Below are 23663 nucleotides of genomic sequence, written 5' to 3' on the forward strand. Positions count from 1 at the left end.
CCTCCTCCCCCCCTCCTCTACCCTCGGGGGGGCAGTGATAGGGCGGTGCATGCCGACAGATACTTCCTGTTTGAACATGAACTTATGTATAGGCAGTCAGCTTGCGGTCACTGAGGAGAGAGAGAGATAGGGAGAGACAAACAGAAAAGCAGAGTACATACCGGTGTCAAGTGGCACGATAATTATACCTTATACACGTGCATGAGCTACGTTACAAGTGAAAAAAAAAAAAAACATTTTATATAGGTGACGTCATGGTCAGACTCTTTAAACAAAAAAAGTAAAAAAACACCTCATGTAAAGTACATAATAATATTAAAAGATACCCCATGTAAGGAGATAAACTATTACCATCTCATTATTGCGCCCATATGTAGATATACCCGCGTAAGGAGATACTCTTATCTGGGAAGACCCGCCCCTCAAAAGGGCTAATGTACGGAAATGAGGCGATTTGGTTTTTGAGGCGATTTAATGGTTTTGAGGGGATTTGGGCCCTTTTCCCCTAACTATATATATATATATATATATATATCATATATATATATATATATATATATATATATATATATATATATATTATATATATATATATATATATATATTATATATATAGAGAGAGAGAGAGAGAGAGAGAGAGAGAGAGAGCGTCGCATAAATATACAAGTGAAATTATCGGCAGCTATTCAATTTATCATCTATATATAATATCCGCCCTCGTTTATTTCCATTAAGCGTATTCATAACATTTTTCTATTCTTATATCTTCATAAGGGTGTGTCAAAAGAAATAAATGATTATTTGGGTCATGAATGTCTTATAGTGATAATATAATAGACAAGAATGACAAGACTATATTATATAAGTAATATTACTGCACGTTATATATACAAAACTTTTAAGAAACAAATCTTCATTTACATAAGTAAATTAATTTTGGGAACTGAAAAAAAAATATTTGTATTAAGAATGGTACCAGCCCAGCATGAAGGACAGTTAAGCGACGACTACCTTTCCCAGTGGGGATTTAATGGTTTAATCCCGGCTGTTTGACGGCTTTATGCCCTAAGGTCATTAACACCTGAGATAGGAACTGGCAGCGCTGAAAAATATTTTTGCCAAGTTTAAGAAAAATCGTGTCGTTCTTTTGTTGTTAAAAGCCAGAAAATTACTAGGGCTTTTAATAATCGGCAAAACTGAATTAGAAATAAATTACATTTGCGTTGTATAACTTATTCTGCCTTATAATACCTTACAACATGAGTGGGAATATTTGATTTGGCATCGCTGGTCACCGCCGATGCCCTACCCTTTTCGCCATCATGGAACTGAGAAGGTATAGAATTTTAAAGGATTCTTGTCTTAGAGAGAGAGAGAAATAAACCATGATTGTATAAGTTAAGACCAAGGACCACTGGACTTGATTATACTGCAGTTGTACGTGTAATGTACCAGTTTCCTGTGAAAGTAATCGTTAAGTAATCGATTACTAATCGATTACTGATCACCAAAGTAATCGAAGTAACCGACTGCCAAAAAAGATGAGTTTTGCCCATCACTACAGAGAGAGAGAGAGAGAGACGCTAATTATGCGCCTCAACTGTGAATCAGAAGTACCTCTGGCCGACCGCTTTCCTGTATATCGTAGAAAGCTGGTCGAGGACCTGACTCCATGTTATCCCAAGGCCAACAGAATTTTAACAGGTCAACCCACGGGCATGGTGACTTGTTAAGCAGCAGGCATTGGCTGCCTGTTGTCTACAGCAGCTGGGTGATGGCCTTTTGGACGGCGGAGCCTGTCCTGATGTATCTACTACATGGACTGTCTGTTTTTCTGAGAAATGATTCTACCGTACTCATCTGGGTGTTGGCCTTTTGGACAGCAGTGTGTGTCTTGACGTTTGATTATACCATATTAGTATTTATTTGAATTTATCGTTGCTTGTGATTGTTACTGAAGCTGTCTGTTGATTTTGTATCATTATTTATTAATATGGTTTGTTATGTAATTTGGTGATTAATTGCTGCTTGTTTGTTGCTTTTGTTTTAAGCTTTATTATTGTTTTATGCTGTCGAGAGATGTAGCTAGTGTTTATAGATTTGTATAATCTTGTTTACAGAAGTTAAACTAATGTTTTATGTCTGTGCATTGTTATTTTATCGCAAAGTAACTTTGGTTTAGCTACATCAGTGTTATTTTTTTATTTTGAACAGGCTCCTGTTATGTAATTTATGCAGTTGTATTATTTGACTCATTGTAGTATTTAAGTTGACTGAATTTATTATCATTTCATTGATTTGCTTATTGTAACGGTATTTGTAACTGTGTATCTTTGATGGTGATATTGAGAGTATTTGCAAATTTTTTTTTACCAAACCTGAACTCCCTTGTACATAGTATTATATTTTTGTACATAATAAATTAGCTTTAAGTTAACTGTGGTTGTTTTGTTGATCTCCTTCCTCCATGGCTTGTCCCGATTTCTGCCAGTCATTCATTCCAGTCGCATTTCCTTTTTTGCATTTAAGAACCTGCAGAACCGAGTGTGGTCCATTACAATATACAAACTGCTGCTGTTAAGTTACAGAAGCCTTGATTGAGGCTTTGTTGCTGACCAATTACCAGATGGGGCTCAGTCAATTTGATCACATAAGTACGACAGGTGATTCAAGATGCCATTTGGGGATGTTCAGGCATCATCAACCCTTGTCAACAATGTGACCAACCAACATATCATGGCCTGACCTTCCTATGAATTCCAACTAGCTATCCTTCCCACTAATTCCCATTAGCAGGCAAAACATCAAGGCCTATCCTTTCCACTAATGGGCACAGTTCTTAAGACTGGCGTCTCAACATCTAGGTTATTGACGCCATAATAAAATTAAACAGAAAATTTAAAAAAACCTTCAGGAAAAAAACCTGTGGGTAAATATATCAATTAGATGGAGACATCAAGATCCTCAGTATTTTTTGCTGTATAGTCAATACTTTAATAAGACTTCAAAATATTGCTGAACGTTTTAACAACCAAAGACCCTACATTAATGTGTTATCTCCAATTTCTTAAAACCCGAATACCTGAAACAAATTTAGATACGTCCCTATGCTTACCTATTTTATTTTGCAACTCCTCTTGTTGGACATCTGTCAGCATACATTACTCTTGTTTACAAGCCAGTTCCTTTCCTGAATGAAAAAAGGGATACCAGGGCACAGTGATTAAAAATCCCTTCCAGCCCACAAGAGGACAGACATCCCCTCTGCTCCTCTGTCGAGACAGGTCCTGCTCAGCTCTACCTGGAAAACAAAACCAGATTTTAGAATTCAATGCAAGTTTGTCATCTCCACACTTAACATATTGACTTTCTAGTATTTAACTCAGGATATGAAGATGTGAAGCAAAGATTATTTCAAGATTTGTATGGTGACTTTACCTTGTGTATACTGTGATACGAGAAGAGACAAAGCCATAAAGCAGTAAGATTGCAAGAGCATACTATGAAGAGTATTGGAAGAAGGACAAATGGGTTTGGTTCCTATTTCATCTTTCGTTTGTGGAGGAGGAGGAGGAGGAGGACTATTCTAACCATGTGTCAAGAAACTTAAAAGACTTTATACTGCCACTGGTGACTACAAGCAACTGGAAACGTTCAACTTATTATCAATATATTATTATTATTATTATTCAGAAGATGCCCACTTATTCTTCTGGAATAAGCATACAAGAACCATTGACTTGTAATTCAAGCTCCCACAGAATATGGTGTACATTTGAAAGAAGTTCCAGAAGGTAAGAAATACAGAAGCAATAGATGTTATTAGAAAAGAAAAAAGTTAAATTTATATATAAATAGATATTAAATAACTTAAAGTACTAAAAGGAGAAATCTTTTAGGGTAGTAATGCCCTGCATCTACCCTTGAACTTCTGAGGTTATCCCAAGCACAACATCTTCACGGAGACGTCTTATGGAACGTCACACTATGGAAAGTAAGGTTCATTAATACTACTTCAATCTCAATCGTAACAGACGTTGTCTTGCACACTTTATACCAGCGGTTCTTAGACCTTTTGTTACCACACCCCCATCTAAGAGTTGTTCCTACCCTCCCTCCAGGGCCCTCTGACATCTAGTAGTCAAATTCCCCCCCAGATTTAAATGAAAATGAAAAATAAAAATAAATAAATAAATAAAAAAGGAGAAAGAATGGGTTTTGAGCGATAGGGAAGAATGTAAATAATTACAAAACATTGTAAGCCCAATGGGTCTAACTGGAGTAGTAGACTATAAGAAACTAAAGTCATAAGGCAAAACTTTTGCATTTTTTAATAAACATCTGAATATTAGTTACTCTTAAGAGAATAATGAATATAATTAGATGTGATTACTGCTAAAGCTAAATTGTACTTATTTAAACGCTATACTTACAGAAAAATTACCAGACATCCACAACGTAGGTTTTCAATCATAAATTTCTCCTCTCTTAAGGTACTGGCCATGAGGCAGTCTGAAAAAAAAACTAATTTGACCAATGTCTGACCTTTTACAGGTCCAAGATGCAGGTGATAAAGGGAGATTTAATATACTATAATATAATATACAACCTTCCTTTTAGATCCTCCATTGTACAGCTTTTTCTTTGAACCCTCAACCTAAAAGGAAAATATATAATCGTATATACTGATCTAAAGCTGTGTTGAATACCACTTCCTCCGCTTGGTTCTTTTTCTTTCATGTTACTAACATTCATTCCTATCGGGTTGATACTAAAAACAGCGCCCATTTTGCACGTAAACTGGGGCGTGGTAGTTGCTTGTGATTTTACCGTCTTAATTAAAGTTTAAACTCCTTTTTAAACTCCATCTAAAAAGCTTCACAATCGTCCTTCATAGATGTTAACACATTTCTAGATAAAAAAAAAAAAAAGTTTGCATAGCCATTCTGCTATGAAGATCCGGTCATCTGTAAGATTTTGGTATGTACTTGCAAAAGCCACAATATGACTGTAGAGAACAAATTCAAAAACCTATTATGTGTAAATGTAACACAAGGGACAAGAGAATTACCTTCAGAAACCAGTTGATATCCTATCTAGTTCACTTTGCGTGAAAGCAATTCACCCACCTCACTTTCATAAACAGGGTTCATAAAGAAATAAAAAACACAGGATGAATAACCACATAAAATATAATTAGTGCGACAAACCTACTATTATTCATTGTATATTTAAGATGGACACTTCTGGTCAAAAAGTTCAGGCCAGTCCTGTGTAAATCTGTTGACCTATTCCTACCTTTATATTCATACAGTTACATATTAAACTATCCCTACCAAATATTCATACATTTACATATTAAACTTTCCCTACCAAATATTCACACATTGACATACTGACCTATTCCTACCAAATATACATACATTGACATATAGACCTATTCCTACCAAATATATTCATACATTGACATATTAAACAATCCCTACCAGATATTCATACATTGACATATAAACCTATTCCTACTTCCATACTCACACATTTACTTATTAAACTATGCATAAGGCCTACAGTAACGGTTGTGTTTACAGGAGAAATGGTTTTTTGCTGAATCTAAACATTTTTGTACTCAAGTACGGGATATTTTTTACCTTTTAACTAAACGATATAGCGTGTTGTTTCACCGACAAAGATTAAAAATACGCTATACTTTTTTTAGAAATTATTTTTCTGCACTGTTTAACACGCTCATTGTTTTTTTAAATTTTCATTCTCACAAATAAATCCTAAATATCCCATCCTAAAATTCCTGCATCTTAACTCGACGCGAAACACCCTTTTCAGACCTTTTTAAGGCTCTCCCATAGGGCTGTCCTACCCTTCCCTCCCACCCCCAACCAGAATAGCAGCAACAGCAGCAGCAACAACGAAGTAGTTTGCAAGGTTACTCCCCGAGTAAGTGAAAATAATAAGAATAAACTTACCAAGTTCATTCGTCGACTCATGCCATGAATGTTGAACTGCATTTAACCTCGACGTCAGCTGACGTATTTAGGCTCCAGGTGGTTCCAGGTGGTTCTTCCTCCTCCTCCTCCTCCTCCTCCTCCTCCTCAGTCGTTATGGTTCAAACTGAAGTCGTTTCGTACATCCATAAAGCTGACTTGATACAAAAGCATTCGTCTCCATAAAATCAATTTAAACGCTAAAACAGATGTCTTCAAACATTAGCCGATTTCATCAAACATTTATACCGATTTCATCAAATATCAGCTGCATTCATCAGACAATAACTTTTTTCTTCAAACAAAGACTTTTTTTTCTTCAAACGTTTACGAGTTTTATCATTGAAAATGTCGTCTTTGCGTCATATTGATAAGACACTTACTCGACGCAAGGAAAAAATTTACCTCTTTCAGCTAAATACAAGTTTATTATATAATAATATTTCACATCTCTAGTTCGTTTTGAAATTCTCTTAAATACTCGTTAATCACAGATTAGATTGACCTATAAAACAAAAGCTACCTCAGATATACCGCGTTGATGTAACAATTATGAATCTCAAAAGTGTGTCATCGGTTTACTTATTGGTTTCTCGATTTACTTATTGACTACAAAACAAGATACTATACCAACACCCTTGTTTTAGTGTTGCAAATGGTTATTAAAGGGGGACTGATTCTTTCAAAGCAATGAATTTGCAATAATAGACCGCTTATACCAGATTTCACTTTCTTGAGGGATATTTCTCTCTCTCTCTCTCTCTCTCTCTCTCTCTCTCTCTCTCTCTCTCTCTCTCTCTCTCTCTCTCGTTTACCGATTTATTAATTTTCTATTTGGATTTAGCGTCTGTAATCAATTCAATGACTTTTTTCTGTCTTATTCAGTAATCGAATGACTTGAACGATCTAATAATAATAATAATAAAATGAGTTGTATCAACTGTCTTTATGGATGTCCTGAAACGGCTCGATCGGAAATGGCCCTAAAGTGAAAGCTCATCTGTAACAAAAAATTATTTACATTAATCACATATAATAAAAAAAATTGTTTGATACAAATAATTATAGATGGACATTGAACTAAAAACGAATTGTACCAGCTAATTTCTCGAGTAACATACGCTTTGAGACAATATAATAGGTCTAAAACTACAAAGGAATTGTACCAGTCAATCCCTCGAGTAATATATGAACTTTGGGACAATAGGATAGGCCTAAAACTACAAGGGAGTTGTACCAGTCAATCACTCGAGTAATTATGAACTTTGGGACAATAGGATAGGCCTAAAACTACAAGGGAATTGTACCAGGTACTCATTAAGATAGTTCTCTCTCTATTGAATTAATCTGCACAAAAAATTCACCTATAATACTGCTCTCTCTCTCTCTCTCTCTCTCTCTCTCTCTCTCTCTCTCACTTCATTGTCAAAATCTCCTGTGACTACAACCAGATATTATAGACCAGACCCACAAAATGTATCATTGGGACTACATTCACCATATTTCGCAACCTTCTTATAGTCTAATATTTATATATATATATAATAGATAATATATATCTATATATCTATATATATATATATATATATATATATATAATATATATATAATTAAAGGTAGGATCAGTGGCCAGATTGTTTTATGGAAATTCTTCTTATATTGAAGAAAAGTAGGAGAAATGTGGTGTGATTAGTACACGCAATGAGATTTATAAATAATGTACATTCCCGAGGTACGGTGTGTTGGATATTAAACACCTGTGTAGCTTAATATTTGTAACAAATGTGACGGGTATGTGACAAAAACTCATATATATATATTATATATATATATATATATATAATTAATAAGATATATATATATATATATATATATATATAATTATAATTATAATTAATAATAATATTATTAATAATATAGTATATATATATTATATATATATAAAAATATATATATATATATATAAATAATAATAATATTATTATATATATATATATATTAATATATAATATTATATATTATATATATAATATATATCATATAGATCTATATATTATTATAATTATATTAAGTAATAATATAATATAGATATATTAATATAATTAATATATATAATATATATATATATAATTATATATATATAATATAATATATATATATATATATAATAGATTAATATAATTAAGTATATATATATATCTATTAATATAATATAATATAATCTATATATATATATATATATATATAATATATATAATATCTATATATAATAATAATATATTATATACTATAAAATATAATATATATTATATATTATATATATATATCTATATATATATATATATATACCCCTATAAAAATGTCTAATAATATAATAATAAAATTATATAAATATATATATATATTGAATATATATATAAAATATAATATAATAATATATATATAATTATAAATATAATATATATATTATTATAAAATATATATAATAATAATTATATATAATTAAAAATTAATATAATTATATAATATATTATAATTAAAATTATATTATTATAATATATTTAATATAATTGATATTTATTATATATATATATAATTTTCTTTTTGGATTAGGATTAAACAGCTCCTTCGACAAGATGGGAAACAATTTTATAATGAACTTACTCGCTTCTGTCAAAATCATGCTCTCCAAATTAGCGATGTAATGCTCCTCCCTCCCTCCTCCTACTCATATGTACATAATAGAGCGGACGCAATTACAACCTCCTGGCTGGACCACTGCATCACATCTCCACAACTTCATGATTCTATTATGACCTGCAATATTCGCTACGATCTTGCAACGGGCTACGATCACATCCCATTACAGGTGTCATTCAGTACCCCATCCCTCCCTACCGTGAACCCAGTAACTGACCGCCCTCCAGCGGTTAACTGGGAGTTTAAAAACCAACAGAAAACCAGATACTTTAGGGCGACCACGGAAACCAGGTTGCGGTCAATAATTCAACCGGCTGACGCCTTACTGTGTACCAACACAAAATGTAGAAATGACCACCACAAGAGGGATCTGAATGAATTCTATTCGAACATAATCTCCGCTATGCTTGCTTCGGGCAGGACTGCCTTTAGATTTCGTCAAGGTAATTCTCGTAATATACCTGGTTGGAATGACTTGGTTAAGGATCTGTATACATACTCACGAGAAATGTTTTTACTGTGGAGGCAAAATGGCAGCCCGAGGGAAGGACACACTGCATTACTAATGAGGCAGGCGAGAGCGCAATTCAAACTTGCTCTTAAGCACTGCAGGTTAAATGAAAAACAACTAAGAGCCAATGCAATGTCTAGAAACGTAGAATCTGGTGATTACCCTCGTCTTTGGAAAGATATCCAGTCCTTAAATCCCGAAACTAAAAAGCTATCACAGAGAGTAGAGGAAGCAGTCGGAGACGAGGCTATCGCAAGGATGTGGGGTGATCACTTCAACAATATCCTGAATTGCATAAATGATCAGGATTCCCGAAGCGAGGTAGATAACCTCCTTAATGACAACATTCAATTTCATTTTGCAGACCGTATTACGCCAGGTAACATCAGCGATGCCATAAACATCATACCTAATAATAAATCGCCCGGCTGTGATGGTCTTCCCGCAAAGGCTTTCAAATTCTGCCATCCGATAATTTACATTTTGCTAGCTGCCTTATTCAATGAGTGCATAATTCACCAGTTTCTTCCAGACTCCCTACTCTTAGTTCACTTGATACCATTAATCAAAAACAAGCTAAAGGATGCAGCTGACCCTGGCAACTACCGGCCAATTGCAATCACAACGATCGCATCGAAGATACTTGAGTCGGTTCTTCTTGTGAGACTTCTCCCCTTTCTACACACCACTGACAACCAGTTCGGGTTTAAAGCAAACCACTCGACCGACACCTGCATCTACATACTGAAAGAATTCCTGAACTACTACCTATCATCAGCATCTCCGGTTTTCCTGTGTTTCGTAGATATGAGAAAAGCATTTGACAGAGTAAACTACCTGAAGCTGCATAAAAGGGGCACACCCCTATATCTAATTGGCATTTTACATTGCTGGTTCTCCACACAGCAATTCTGTGTCAAATGGGGCAACGTATTATCGTACACCTTCGGCTCCCTAAACGGGCTTCGGCAAGGGGGCTTTCTCTCTCCATACCTGTTTAATACGTACACAGATGCCTTGAATGTCAAACTGAACTCACTCCCAATCGGATGCACTGTCAATGAAACAACTATAAACAACCTCTGTTACGCCGACGATATGGTTCTGATTTCCCCATCAGTGCATGGCCTCCAACGACTCATCGACACTTGCCGCCAATATGCAGAGGAGTTTGATATAATCTACAACGAAACCAAGACCCAGTGCATGTCGCTTCTCCCGAGATCGCTTAAGCATATTGCAGAACCACATTTTCCTCGGAAACCATCGGCTGGAATTTGTGCGCGAATTTCCGTATTTGGGTCACATTATTACCGACGACCTAAAGGATACGGCAGACATTGAACAGAGGCGTCGTAAACTATGTGCAACTGGCAACATGATTGCAAGGAGGTTTGCCTTCTGTCACCGAGACGTGAAACTGCTGCTTTTCCGCTCGTACTGTTACAGTATCTATGGGTGTTCCCTCTGGACGAACTATACCCGAGAGACCATGAGACGTATCACTGTTGTGCACAATGACATTCTGAGACGCCTCACAAACACTCCACGCTACCACTCCGCCACACAGATGTTCTTAGAAAACCACCTGGACAATTTAAAAATCATTATAAGGCGAACAATGTCCAGCCTGGTAACCCGAGTGAGAAACAGCGGCAACTCGCTCATACAAAGCATCCTAAGGAGTGAAGCAAGAAGAAGATCTAAATTGTGGGAAAGATGGGAAAATGAGGCCTTTGTCCCCTAAAGGACTTAATCTCTGTATTAGCAAGATGTCATCTGCAGATTTTGTCATTATTATATTTATTGCTGATATTTTATTTTTTCATTTATTTATATTATATATATATATATATATATATATATATATATATATATATATATATATATATATATATATACATTCAATTTATGTACTTAGCCCTCTGGACCAGACTACTGTAACCACCTAAGGTCTCTAGTGAAATTTAAGCTATATAATTTGTGCACTAACTGTTATAACTCTCAATGCATTTTTTTTTCTCACCAATATTATTACTATTACCAGTATTATGATTACTATCTTTTATGCTACCTCAGCTATTTTGTGGATAAGTGTCGATTACTAATTTTTCCTATCATGTTGACTCATATATCTAGATTGTGTATGTTACTGTGTATTCTGTATGTTCATTATATATGGTCTTGAACCGAAATAAAGGATATTATTATTATTATTATTATTATTATTATTATTATTATTATTATTATTATTATTATTATTATAAGAAAGACTCGTCAACCTTTCGTAGCCGAATCATTCACTTCTTTATCAGTTTATTAGAAAGGAAAGAGAAGCAAAAATATCTTAAAGACGTCACAAAGCTTTCAGTTGGTTGTGTTTCAGTGAGTTTTATGAACTTTCGAGAAACCGTTCAGACACCATTTGGTAACTTGATAAGCAAAGTCCAGATTTTTTTTAGATATTCCCAGATTCTAAATTATACCTTCCCCGGTGTCAAAACAACTTCCATTAGTACCACAGGAAACTTCCCAAATAAACCAACATAAATTTCCTACCAACTCTTTGATGAAACTCCCAAAAACTACTGTGCATACCCCCACTGATTAACTAGCAATGCAAGCAAGGTTAGATTCAAAACACTTCCCTGTGGTACAACTAAGGTATCGCGAAAAGTTAACAGTGGTTACGTCTTGCAATTAACTCCCAGTGAACAGATACTATGCACAGTTGCGTACGAACATCATCATCATCATCATCATCATCATCATCATCATCATCATCATCATAATAATAATAATAATAAATAATAATACCTTTATTCCACAATATTACAGTGAGTATTCTTACAATGTTTGTTTAAAATTTAACCTCTGCTGATTAAAATGATATACACAGATCTATATCTAAATATCCATTAAAGTATTTTACATAAAAATCATCAGATACATAAAATATTAGCATAAAAACACATCATTACTAATAAAATCGTCCTCCTAAACTTAGTCAGAATCACATATACAATACAAAATTAAGATATACCTGTAACATTAAACAAAATGTACATTATACAAATGCCAATAATGGCTCATTCAATTTCGTGAAGACAGTAACCTTTCAGTTTCCTTTTAATTCTTTCTTTTTTTTTTATCTGAGGGAAGTATTCGACAAAACAGGCCCACTCACTCTGATAAAGGCGGCACGCCCAGCTAGTTTACTTTAACCACCAAGTTATCGGTATGCCTTGTTATGCTTCCTGTGTTCTCTCCTACTGTCTCTGTCTCTCCAAGTCTTTTTGACGATTGTAAATTGCGTTGCTTAAACATGAATAAAGCAAGGTCATATTCTATTTGCTCCTTAACTTTTAACCATTCGAGCTTCTTTATGAATGGAGTAGCCCGGTCAAACTTTTTTCCACTTCCCACAGCAATTTTTGCAGCAAAATTCTGAATTCTCTGCACTTTCTGTATTAGAGTTTTATGTCCTCCTCCCCATAACACAGCACAGTATGAAAATAAGCTCAGCACTAAGGATTCAACAACTATTTTTCTTGAGTCAAAGTAAAAAAATTCTTTATTTCTATTCAAAAACACTAAAATGCCATTAGCTTTCTTACATATAGATTTTATGTGACCATCAAATGTCAGACCGCTGGCTATATATATAAACCTAGGTTTTTTTACACATTTACTCACATTCAGAAGAGATGTACGTACCAGCTCTGATAACTAGATCCGATGGTATTCAATCTATGTACTGGCGAGAATCTATAAATATAAACTGTGTTTTATTTGTGTTTATTTTCAAACCGTTTTGGCAGTAGTGGGAATATACTCGATCCATCGTTTCTTCCATATTTCCTACGAGTGTGTTATGGTTTTCATATCTATTGGAAAGGATGAATTGTGCGTCATCAACAAATTGAACGCGTTCACAATCATGCGCTATACTCTGCAGGTCATATTAAATAGAATCGGACCAAAGACCGATCCTTGAGGCACTCCTTAATTAACATTTTTCTTAGTTGAAATATAAGAATCCAGTTTTACGGACTGAAAGCGATTAGATAAGTAGTTTTCAAACCAAAAATTTATCAATGCGAGAAGTAATGCCATTTTATTCAGAAGAATTGTATGTGATACGCTATCGAATGTTTTCGGCAAATCACAAAGAGCCAACAAGGATATTTCGTTTCTATCTATATTTTTATATATAACTTCCATAACCCTAGTTAACGCAGTCCGAGTAAATATTTGGCTGCTAAATCCATGCTGTGTATCTGACAGAAGGTGATTAACAGATAGGTATTCATACAGCTGATCACTGACTACTCTTTCTAAGACCTTTGAAAAACTCGGTAGAAAAGAAATATGACTATATTGTCCAGGATCTTCACTATCGCCTCCCTTGAATGTAGGACAAACAAGAGCATACTTCCGATCACTTGGAAAAATGCCAGTCACTATTGAAGTATTAATAATAACGGTTATGTAAAATGCTAAAACAGGGAGAGAATCTTCGAGACATTTACTATTCATTTCATCTATTCCACACCTATTCTTATTTTTAAGATTTTTTACGATTGTTATTACAATTTCTACGCTGACAGGTTGGGGTCGAAAGTACGTAAATGATTGTTTTGTAGTTGAGCGAGGGGCTACACCGGAATTCACAATAGCTAAATTTTGTCTCTGTATTTCTTCAAAAACGGTTTTACCCACGTTGGCAAAGAATTCATTAAATTTCTCTGCTGATTCAACAGGATCACTAACATTGATAAATATTGAACCTTTACTTTTGCTTGGTATGATCCTTCTATTACTTTCCAAGTGTTACCTTTATTTCGTTTACATTCGTAAAATTTTTTTTATTGACATTCACTCTAGCTGAGCGAATTAAGGATGCTACCTTTTCCTTGGACCTATTATGCTCATCAAAATGATCGACTCTATTCGAATGATCAAAAATTTTCTTTAATCGACCTCTCTTTTTTTTTTCATTTCAGTTTTTAACTCCTCAGTTTCCGGTGGTCCGAAGTTCGATTCTCGGCTCGGCCAACGCGGAACCAGAGGAATTTATTTCTGGTAATAGAAATTCATTTCTCGATACGATGTGGTTCGGATCCCACAATAAGCTGTAGGTCCCGTTGCTAGGTAACCAATTGGTTCCTAGTCACGTAAAAATATTATCTAATCCTTCGGGCCAGCCCTAGGAGAGCTGTTAATCAGCTCAGTGGTCTGGTAAAACTAAGATATACTTAACTCCTCAGTAATCGATGGAGCTGGTGGTCTGGTAATTTCCCGAGTAACAATAAGAGCGCAAGAGTCTACACATGACGTTAGTTAAAAAGTTAAAATATTAAGTATATTTAAGTCATCTGTATTTAAGACGCCACTAAGCACTGTGATTCCATCAATCAATTTATTACAAAAAGTCATATGGGTATAATTCTTCAAGTTTCGAAATGGTATGACCTCACGTTTCAGTTTTGGTTTATTTACATCAATTTCAGCCGATATCATTTCATGATCAAAGAGAGGACAAGAAGCTACTCCTGTCTTTTTTATTACCTCCTTGTTATTTTAATTAAAATGTCTATGAGAGAGACTGAATAAAGGGTGATGCGGGTTGGCTTATCAATGACCTGAGCACAATTTAGCAAGTTTATAATATTGCATAATTAAGACCGATTTTTCAGCTGATCATCGTTCAGGTCACCCAATAAGAAGAACTTTTAGTTTTCCGTTAATACTGACTTCAATTTATCATGTATGTAATCAAATGTATTTACTGGAGTACTTGGGTGACGGTAAAGGGATCCCACAATTATGTTTGGTAATTTGCGCAATTGTATTTTCACCCAGACATCTTATATTCCTTTACACGACGGAATTATATTCTTCATTTGAACACATCTCAGGTCATTTCTAACATAGATACAGGCACCTCCACCTAGTCCACCATCGCATCTAAACAAATTATAGCCTTCAATTCCTACGTATTGATCGAGAATATTCGGTTCTAACCAAAGAACATCAATTTTCTTGTGAGCTATCAACAATTTTAATTCATGAAGGCATTTTAATAAGGACCTTGCGTTGACATGAGCTATATTAAGATAGTTTTCCTTTCTCAATGTACCAAATGCCTGGGTGGTTCTCATGGCTGAGAGAGAGAGAGAGCTGATGTGATAACAGAGCGGTGGCGATAAAGATCTATGATCGGATTCTAAATATGAAGAGTCCTGTGACCAATACTCCAGAATAATAATAATAATAATAATAATAATCAAATCGCCAAACACCGTGATTCTGTGTGGTCGGTCGACTGTTCGACAACACTCGACGCTCGAGTCGACACAGTGATAAGGTGTTTGGTTACTGGGATCCCGCCTCCCCCCCCCCCCCCCGCACCCAACCCCTAGCCTTCTACCCCTCCACCAACCCCAAGAATAACCCACCCACCTCTTCCGATTCATTTCACACAAGGAGCCAACCATCATCACCACCAGGTCCACCACTTTCTCCCCCCAACTCCAACACCAGCCTCGGGAACTTTACAAACCTACGTGCGTGTGTGTGTGTGTGTGTGTGTGTGTGTGTGTGTGGAGGAGGTACCTCTTTAGGCACCCTCCAGCTTCACCTACTGACATACTTCACGAGATTTCACGGTCGCCATTATGAGTGGGAGAAATAAACGCGTTATAATGAACCGTAGGCCTTTAAATTCTTTTAATTAGGAGTTTGGGCCTTGTGTTTGGTCTGTTTTCAGTGAGAGGGGGACGAGGAAGGCCAGAAAAGGCAAAAATAACAATTGCAACAACCTATATTGATTATTGTTACAATGGCATTGTGTTTACGCAGCAACAAATAACTCAAATCAGTGTTCCCAACTGTAGGGTAATTGCCCAACTCGTAGGGTAATCTGGGTAATATTTTCAAGTGTAGGGTAATTGTAACAAGGTAGGGTTGTATCAATATGCTTATTAGTATTCATGATATTGCATATAAACAATCTAAAGATTTATTTATTATCATAGTCGCAGTTATGTAAGGTAATTTCTCGTCTTCTGTAGGGGACGTAGGGTTAGAGGGGTTGGCATCACTGACTCAAATATTGGATCCCTTTGGCAGAAAAGGAGATACGTACTATTATGTCATTTTAAGAATAATAATAGCCATTCAACTCGAGGACAAGGAGATGAGACGAGCAAATTCTAGTGAGCCAATTGCATTTCGAAATATCTAAGTAGATAATTAACATTAACTTTTCTATCGGCGATGTTAAAATAAGTTACGACAGATTTTGAATCATTTTGAAACTGCATTATTTTGTTCACGTCGAGTCTTTCCTTGATGTTGACATTGTGTGAAAGTAAAAATTATCGTTCGTCTTGTCATTTTATATCATAAATAAAAGACAAAAAACGATATAATAAATGATGCTATTCATCATCGGTATTGTAAATAAATTTAGTTACATTACTAATAATATACACACGCAATATATATGTATATATAAAATGTATATATTTATATACTATGTTTATATGTAAAACTGACAGAGAGAGAGAGAGAGAGAGAGAGAGAGAGAGAGAGAGAGAGAGAGAGAGCAGATTACTGGTTTGGCAGCTGTTCACCTGAGGAAGGTGTAATATTTCCTTTTGACAGCTATATGAAAATTAGCATATTAATCACGTTTTGTATTAATACGTACGTATTGTACGTAGTACATCTATATACGTACAATATCTGGACTAATGGTATACCTATGAGACGTACATCAATGCGTATTATTTCATTAATAGTTGGCAAAGCTTGAAAGCAATAGCTCTGGGCCCAAAGTACGATTCGAGGTCTAGACCACAAAACTGGTATCAATTACACCAAACCTGACGAGCTGAATTATGATTTTGACACCAACCAATATGATTTACTTTGAATATTAACTTCTTACGATAAACTTTTAACCTTTCGGAGTTGAAGCAGCTTTCCTAAAACAATCGTGGTTACTTTACGTTATTTCATTGTCTCTGCTCAAGATTTCTCGAGGTTACGATAAAACTGTTGTTTTAGTACACAATTTAACTCCACACAAATGTTTGCGCCCGAAAATCATTAATGTTCTCTGGCAATGGCTTTGATTACAGAATATGTCCTGTAGCTACTTCGCGGAGGTTGTAATGTACTGTATTCCACTCGATGCATTTATATTCCTGACTTCTACGTTATGTCAAAGGACGGTGTTATTGAAATGAAAATAAGTAACCTTTCAGCTATCAAGAACGCCTAGAGTAATAAAAGCATACCCAAGAATGTCTCTGTTCTCCCTCTCGGGAAATGACAATCTACCTAGATATTTTTCGCAAGGCATCGCCACCTCCCCCCCTGTAAAGGAGTTTCCACGAAAGCCATTATAAATGAGATAAAGCGACTTCGAAATGTCAAAATACGATACCCCCAAAAAATCTTAACCACTTCTTAAAAAGAAACATTAGGACCATATGAATAGGGTTATCTTCTGTATATCATACTATCAATATAATGGGCGTAATGTCTGTCTGTCTGTCATTCAATCACGGCCAAACGGCTGGTCAGATGGGTATGAAACTTGGCAGGGTTATGGTGGGGACCCCTAAGATGGTTTGTAATGGGGTCTCATCCAACCTACCCCCCTCCTTTGTAGGGGGTGGGGGTGAGAAGGGATTCCCTGAAACGGATCCATTTCTGGCCGTGAAACGAGGCTGGTTATTCCCGTAGACTTAGTTACTTTACGATTTTTCATACATAATTTCTGTACAACTTCCCTGGAGAAAGTCGCGAATATTTCAGCTCGGACACAATAGAAGATGAAAATTATCATCAATATCCGCAAGATTTTTTTAATAACTTAAATCCATCGGGACTGCCAGTGCACAAAATAACGTTGAAGAAGTACTGCCCAGTAATGTTGCTTCATAATTTCGATCCTGCCAATGGACATAATAAAAAGGAAACTGACAAGTTCCTACTTTCTACTCATTTTTTTTTTTTTTTTTTTGGAAGACACAGGATCATAAGAGCATTTATCAGTAGCCATAACGCACTGACATACAAGTTGCGTCTTTGCAGTAACATAATGAAAAGAAAGATACTTTATTATTCGTATCACCATGCAAAGTAATTGGCAAAGAAACGAACCAATCAAGATCCCTGTTCCGTTAAATGAAATTCACCGACGAGAGAGAGAGAGAGAGAGAGAGAGAGAGCCATTTAACGACATTAATGCACGACAATTTTATAATTTTATCTTGCTATCATAAAATGAGAGAGAGAAAGAGATAGGAGATAATTTGTGATTTGAGAGCTAAGAAATCCGATAATCCCATCACCGTCTTCGTTACTTGACTTACATTGAGAGAGAGAGAGAGAGAGAGAGAGAGAGAATCATTAAAAGAGGGTAAACAATAATGAATACGAACTTCTTTACGTTCATTGATTCCCTTCACTTTAAGAGAGAGAGAGAGAGAGAGAGAGAGAGAGAGAGAGAGAGAGAGAGAGAATATCATTAAAAGAGGGGAAACAACAATGAATAAGAATTTCTCTGCGTTCAGTGATCGTCCCTTGAATTACATTAAAAGAGAGAGAGAGAGAGAGAGAGAGAGAGAGAGAGAGAGAGAGAGAGAGAGAGAACTATTCGTGTAATCGCCCTTATTTTAATATTGCTGAACAAATAGTACATATAAATTTTTCACTTCTGCACCCGTATTTTATCACCCATCTACAAGTTTGCTAGTAATAATAATGATGATAATACCAACAGAACAAACTATTCGGAACCAACCAGAAATGACTAAACAGCCAACTAAGTGTTGAGGACAACCACCAAGAAATTCCTTTAGCTGAACTTAGCAAGACTGTGGGAGAACATATGGAGCAATCTGGTATCACACAACAAACATGCAACATGGCTTCATCGAGGCAAGAGGAAATGGACGGAAAAAAAAAATCACTGGTATCACTACAAACACAATCAGGCACCAACTAAAGAAAATGTCCAACTGGAAAGCCCTGGGTCCCGATGAAGTCCATGGATACTGGCTCAAAAACTTCAAAGTCCTACACCCACGAATAGCAGAACAACTCTAGCATTGTATCACAAAACACCATGAGCCCAAATGGATGTAAATTATTAGATAGATATACATGGAAAAAATCATACAGAATAAGTTTAAAATGAAGCAAGCAAATTTGACAGAGAGAGAGAGAGAGAGAGAGAGAGAGAGAGAGAGAGAGAGAGAGACGGGGACGGGAGGGCGAGGGAAGAAAGGAGAGGGAAGAAAGGAGAGGGAAGAAAGGAGTGGTGGAGTTGGGTGGAGAGGGTAGGTGGTGGTTTATCTATACCGTTCTCGTATCCATTTCTGGCTAATCGAGTTTTTGCCTCTTGGTATACCTACAGAGACAAGCGTCTTTATTCTTTACAATTAGTGATTCATGTACTCATATATAAATTAACGCACTGGGTATAATACACTATAGTAAAATCTCGTACTGACACGAGGGTTCTTTACAGTTATTGCCCAAAAAAGAGCTTGCACTGTCTGTGAAACCTATAGTAGGTGCCGAAACTCGGGGATTTGACCCGATTTTGTACATATTGGCAAATTGCAGGTTGGTATTGATGAAAACGAAGAGGTCTGCGTAACATTCTAACATGACAGCCTATCGAAGAGGGGAGCAATTTATTCATAGTCATCATCTGGTTTTAAATGCCCATTGAGAGTATGAATGGAAAGAGCAATGAATAGAATCTATATGTAAGAAAGCTAATAATGGCATTTTAGCGTTTTTGAATAGAAATAAAGAATTTTTTGAATTTGACTCAAGAAAAATAGTTGTTGAATCCTTAGTGCTGGGCTTATTTTCATACTGTGCTGTGTTGTGGGGAAGAGGACGTAAAACTCTAATGCAGAAAGTGCAGAGAATTCAGAATTTTGCTGCTAAATTGCTGTGGGAAGTGGAAAAAAGTTTGACCGGGCTGCTCTGTTCATAAAGAAGCTCCATTGGTTAAAAGTCAAGGAGCAAATAGAATATGACCTTGCTTTATTCATGTTTAAGCAACGCAATTTACAATCATCAAAAAGAGTTATAGGGATAGAGACAGTAGGAGAGAACACTGGAAGAATAACAAGGCATACAGATAACTTGGAGGTTAAAGTAAACTAGCTGAGCGTGCCTAGCTGAGCGTGCCTTATCAGTGAGGGGGCCCGTTTTGTGGAATACACTTCCTTTAAATATAGAAAGTATATCAATAAGTTCTTTTAAAAGGAAACTTTAAAAGTGATTTTCTTCAAGAAATTGAATGAGCCATTATTGACATTTGTATAATGTACACTTTGTTTAATGTTACAGGTACATCTTAATTTTGTATTGTATCTGTGATTCTGACTATGTTTAGGATGAGGATTTTACTAGTAATGGTGTGTTTTTATGCTAATATTTTATGTATCTGATGATTTTTATGTAAAATACTTTTAATGGATATTTAGATATAAATTATGTGTATGTTATTTTAATCAGCAGAGGTTAAATTCTAAACAAACATTGTAAGAACACCGGTAGATCTAGGGTACTTATCCGCGGCGGCCTAGACTATGGCAGTTGCAGTTTTTCGATGCAGTTTTACCTCCTGAATAAGAATTTTAAGTAATATTTATTCGGCGACTGTAATTAACCCCCTAGGCCCAGTACTAAACACGGCAAAATACATTGGGACGCCCCAATCCCTAGTGGATGTCGTATCCGCGGTTACGTTCCTTCCGTGCGGACTGCTTCTGTAGATATACCATTTTGCCAACTCGGGAGGCACCAAAGACATGGCTTGGCCGATGAGTGGACGATCACGACGGTGGGAAGGTGTGAAAGGATCTTAAATAAACATTGTAAAATCCAAACAGTTTCAGGGAGACTTGAATTGTCGTAGAAACTGGCCCCTAACACCCCCGGAACGAGGCTAGGAGAGAGAGAGAGAGAGAGAGAGAGAGAGAGAGAGAGAGAGAGAGAGAGATAAACTCCTTCGGAGGAGGGAGGCGGGTGTAATTCGGCAGAGGAGTGGGAGTGGGAAGGGAAGGGGGTAGGGAGAGGAGGTTTGGAGAGGGAGAGGGGGTGCTCTCTTGAGTGACATCATCGCATCCAGAGCAAATGCCCTGAAATCCAAATCCAAATATTTCTCTTAATGCTAATCAAAGGCAGCTTTGTACGATGTTTGTGCAAAAGACTGAATCGAATCCACTTAAAGCGCCTGACAGGGTTCATTGACGACTCGAATCACAATTCTGACACCGATAAAATTTACTTTGAACGTCAACTTCTGGTAACAAAGGTGTCTCAATAAATACAAACACAGACACTTGAGATTTAGCAACCAAGTTTAAATTGGGTGTTCAACCAGTAACGTCACAAAGATTCAGTTAATCACAGAATATACCCTGTAGCTATTTCGTGGAGAGAGTAATGTACTGTATTGGTAAGTACCGTGTATTTCATGACTTGTACGTCAAATGTATGTGTTATTGCAATGAGGATGTTTTCCATTCAGCTGTCTCTTAAGAGTAATACAATACCCGGCAAGAAAACACTTCAAGAATTGTCTCTATTCTCTCTCTCTCAATCAAGAAAGGACAATATACCTGGATGATCGATTTCACAAGGCACAACCTCCTTCTATATAAGGGGTCCCATGAAAACCATTGTAAATGAGATTAACTTCATACACCCCAAAATTTTAAGCACTTTAGCAATGAATATATATCCTGCCGCCTGTGCAGAATGAACATTTCCAACTATTTCAACGACTGCCGGGAAAGCAGTACCTAATATCAGTTATCATCCCTCGAGACCCCACCCCACTGTAGGGAATGCTGGAAGGCTCCTCCTGCCTTCGATATCTAACCCACAGGAAGGGGGGATCCCTCCAGCCACACCCTCAACTGATATCTTACTCTGCACTAAACGAGGACGTCGTGTGAATCTACAAATTAAACCCATTGTTTTCATCCTGCTGCCTAAGCACTCTGGTCGCCCTCTTTCAAGAAATATAGGTACTTCTACTGAAGCAGTCGGCATGGACTGCAAGGAACGTAACCGCGGATACGACATCCACTAGGGATTGGGGCGTCCAATGTATTTCGCAGTGTTTAGTACTGGCCCCTGGGGAGTTAATTACAGTCGTCCGAATAAATATTACTTAAAATTCTTCAGTAGGCAAAACTGCAGAGAAAAGCCGCAACAGCCATAGTCTAGGCCGCCGCGGATAAGTACCCTAGGTCTACCGAAATATAGTTCCAAAAATCACTAAATCAACGAACTTGAAAGTCCAGTTTCTCTACTGAAAACTGGTCGGCCTGTCGGCCATATGACCAGTTCTATGGGCAGCTGACAACTTGATGGTTTAACCTAGCTCAGTGGATCACTCTAACCATGGTGGCCATTGTTCTAACCACAACAAAGACGTACCTTTTTTCACAAAAACGTCCCAAAAATGTGGAAAAATTCCCCGAATATTGGAGAGTATCACTTGACGTTGACGGACGATCCATCGCCGGTCACTCGCTGCCCGCTGGCCGCTGCACCACAGTCCACAGACTTTTTCCGACTATAGAAACAAATGAGGAACTGACCTTCTGATTGGCTACGACACCTAACAAATGAAGCTCAAGCAAGAAACCAGTACAAAAGGCAGACTAAAGAAATCATTTAAAGGCATTTGAATCTTAAAGGGGAAACTTTATTAGTTTGAGCTGCTTTGGGGTTTTCGAAGACAATTTCACCTCGTCTTCGAACACTATTGGATTACATATGAATTTTAATTTTTTAACGCAATTTATGAATCCTTCTTGAGCAACTTCAGCGTAAAGTTTGTTTTGTTTTGTTTTTATTGTGTTTTTACGTTGCATGGAACCAGTGGTTATTCAGCAACGGGACCAACGGCTTTACGTGACTTCCGAACCACGTCGAGAGTGAATTTCTATCACTTCAGCGTAAAGTTGCGTTTAGGACTCGAGGAAAAAAGTTGTAAGCAGATATATTTATGTACATCTTAAATCCTTAGGCCTGGTACGTTTTTATTATATGCAGTGAATTAACAATAAATATTTCTCGCTGGGAGATAAATCGATTGTATCTTTCGAAGTTCCAGCTTTTAAACACAAGAATACAAAATTAGACCAAGAATGTCTCCTGGAACGCGTATGTAGTATATCAACTTACTTTTTCATGAATTCGAATAAAAAATGGAAGCACACTGCTTGTTGAACAACTCTTAACAAACTTCAAGTTCTCAGTGGAAGGTACTTTTTAATACATAAAGGTCAACAAACCACAGTCAGTCCCGATAAGTATAGGTTCTACTTCTAAATACATTCTAAATACAATGTTGTTATACTCTCTAGCTACAGGGAAACATGTAATTTATA

General features: G+C 36.2%; 1 long non-coding RNA gene across 1 annotated transcript; it reads right to left on the bottom strand.

Annotated features, from left to right (window-relative positions):
• Nucleotides 1–3058: 3058 nt before the first annotated feature.
• LOC135205925 (uncharacterized) lies at nucleotides 3059–22838 on the bottom strand. The gene is made up of 3 exons (XR_010312627.1): nucleotides 22705–22838; nucleotides 5982–6999; nucleotides 3059–3301 (listed from the first exon to the last, which is right to left on the bottom strand). It is a non-coding gene; the product is annotated as an uncharacterized LOC135205925 (long non-coding RNA).
• Between the last annotated feature and the right edge of the window lie 825 nt (nucleotides 22839–23663).

Source organism: Macrobrachium nipponense, chromosome 29 (assembly GCF_015104395.2).
Source record: "Macrobrachium nipponense isolate FS-2020 chromosome 29, ASM1510439v2, whole genome shotgun sequence".
NCBI classification, from domain to species: Eukaryota; Metazoa; Arthropoda; class Malacostraca; order Decapoda; family Palaemonidae; genus Macrobrachium; species Macrobrachium nipponense.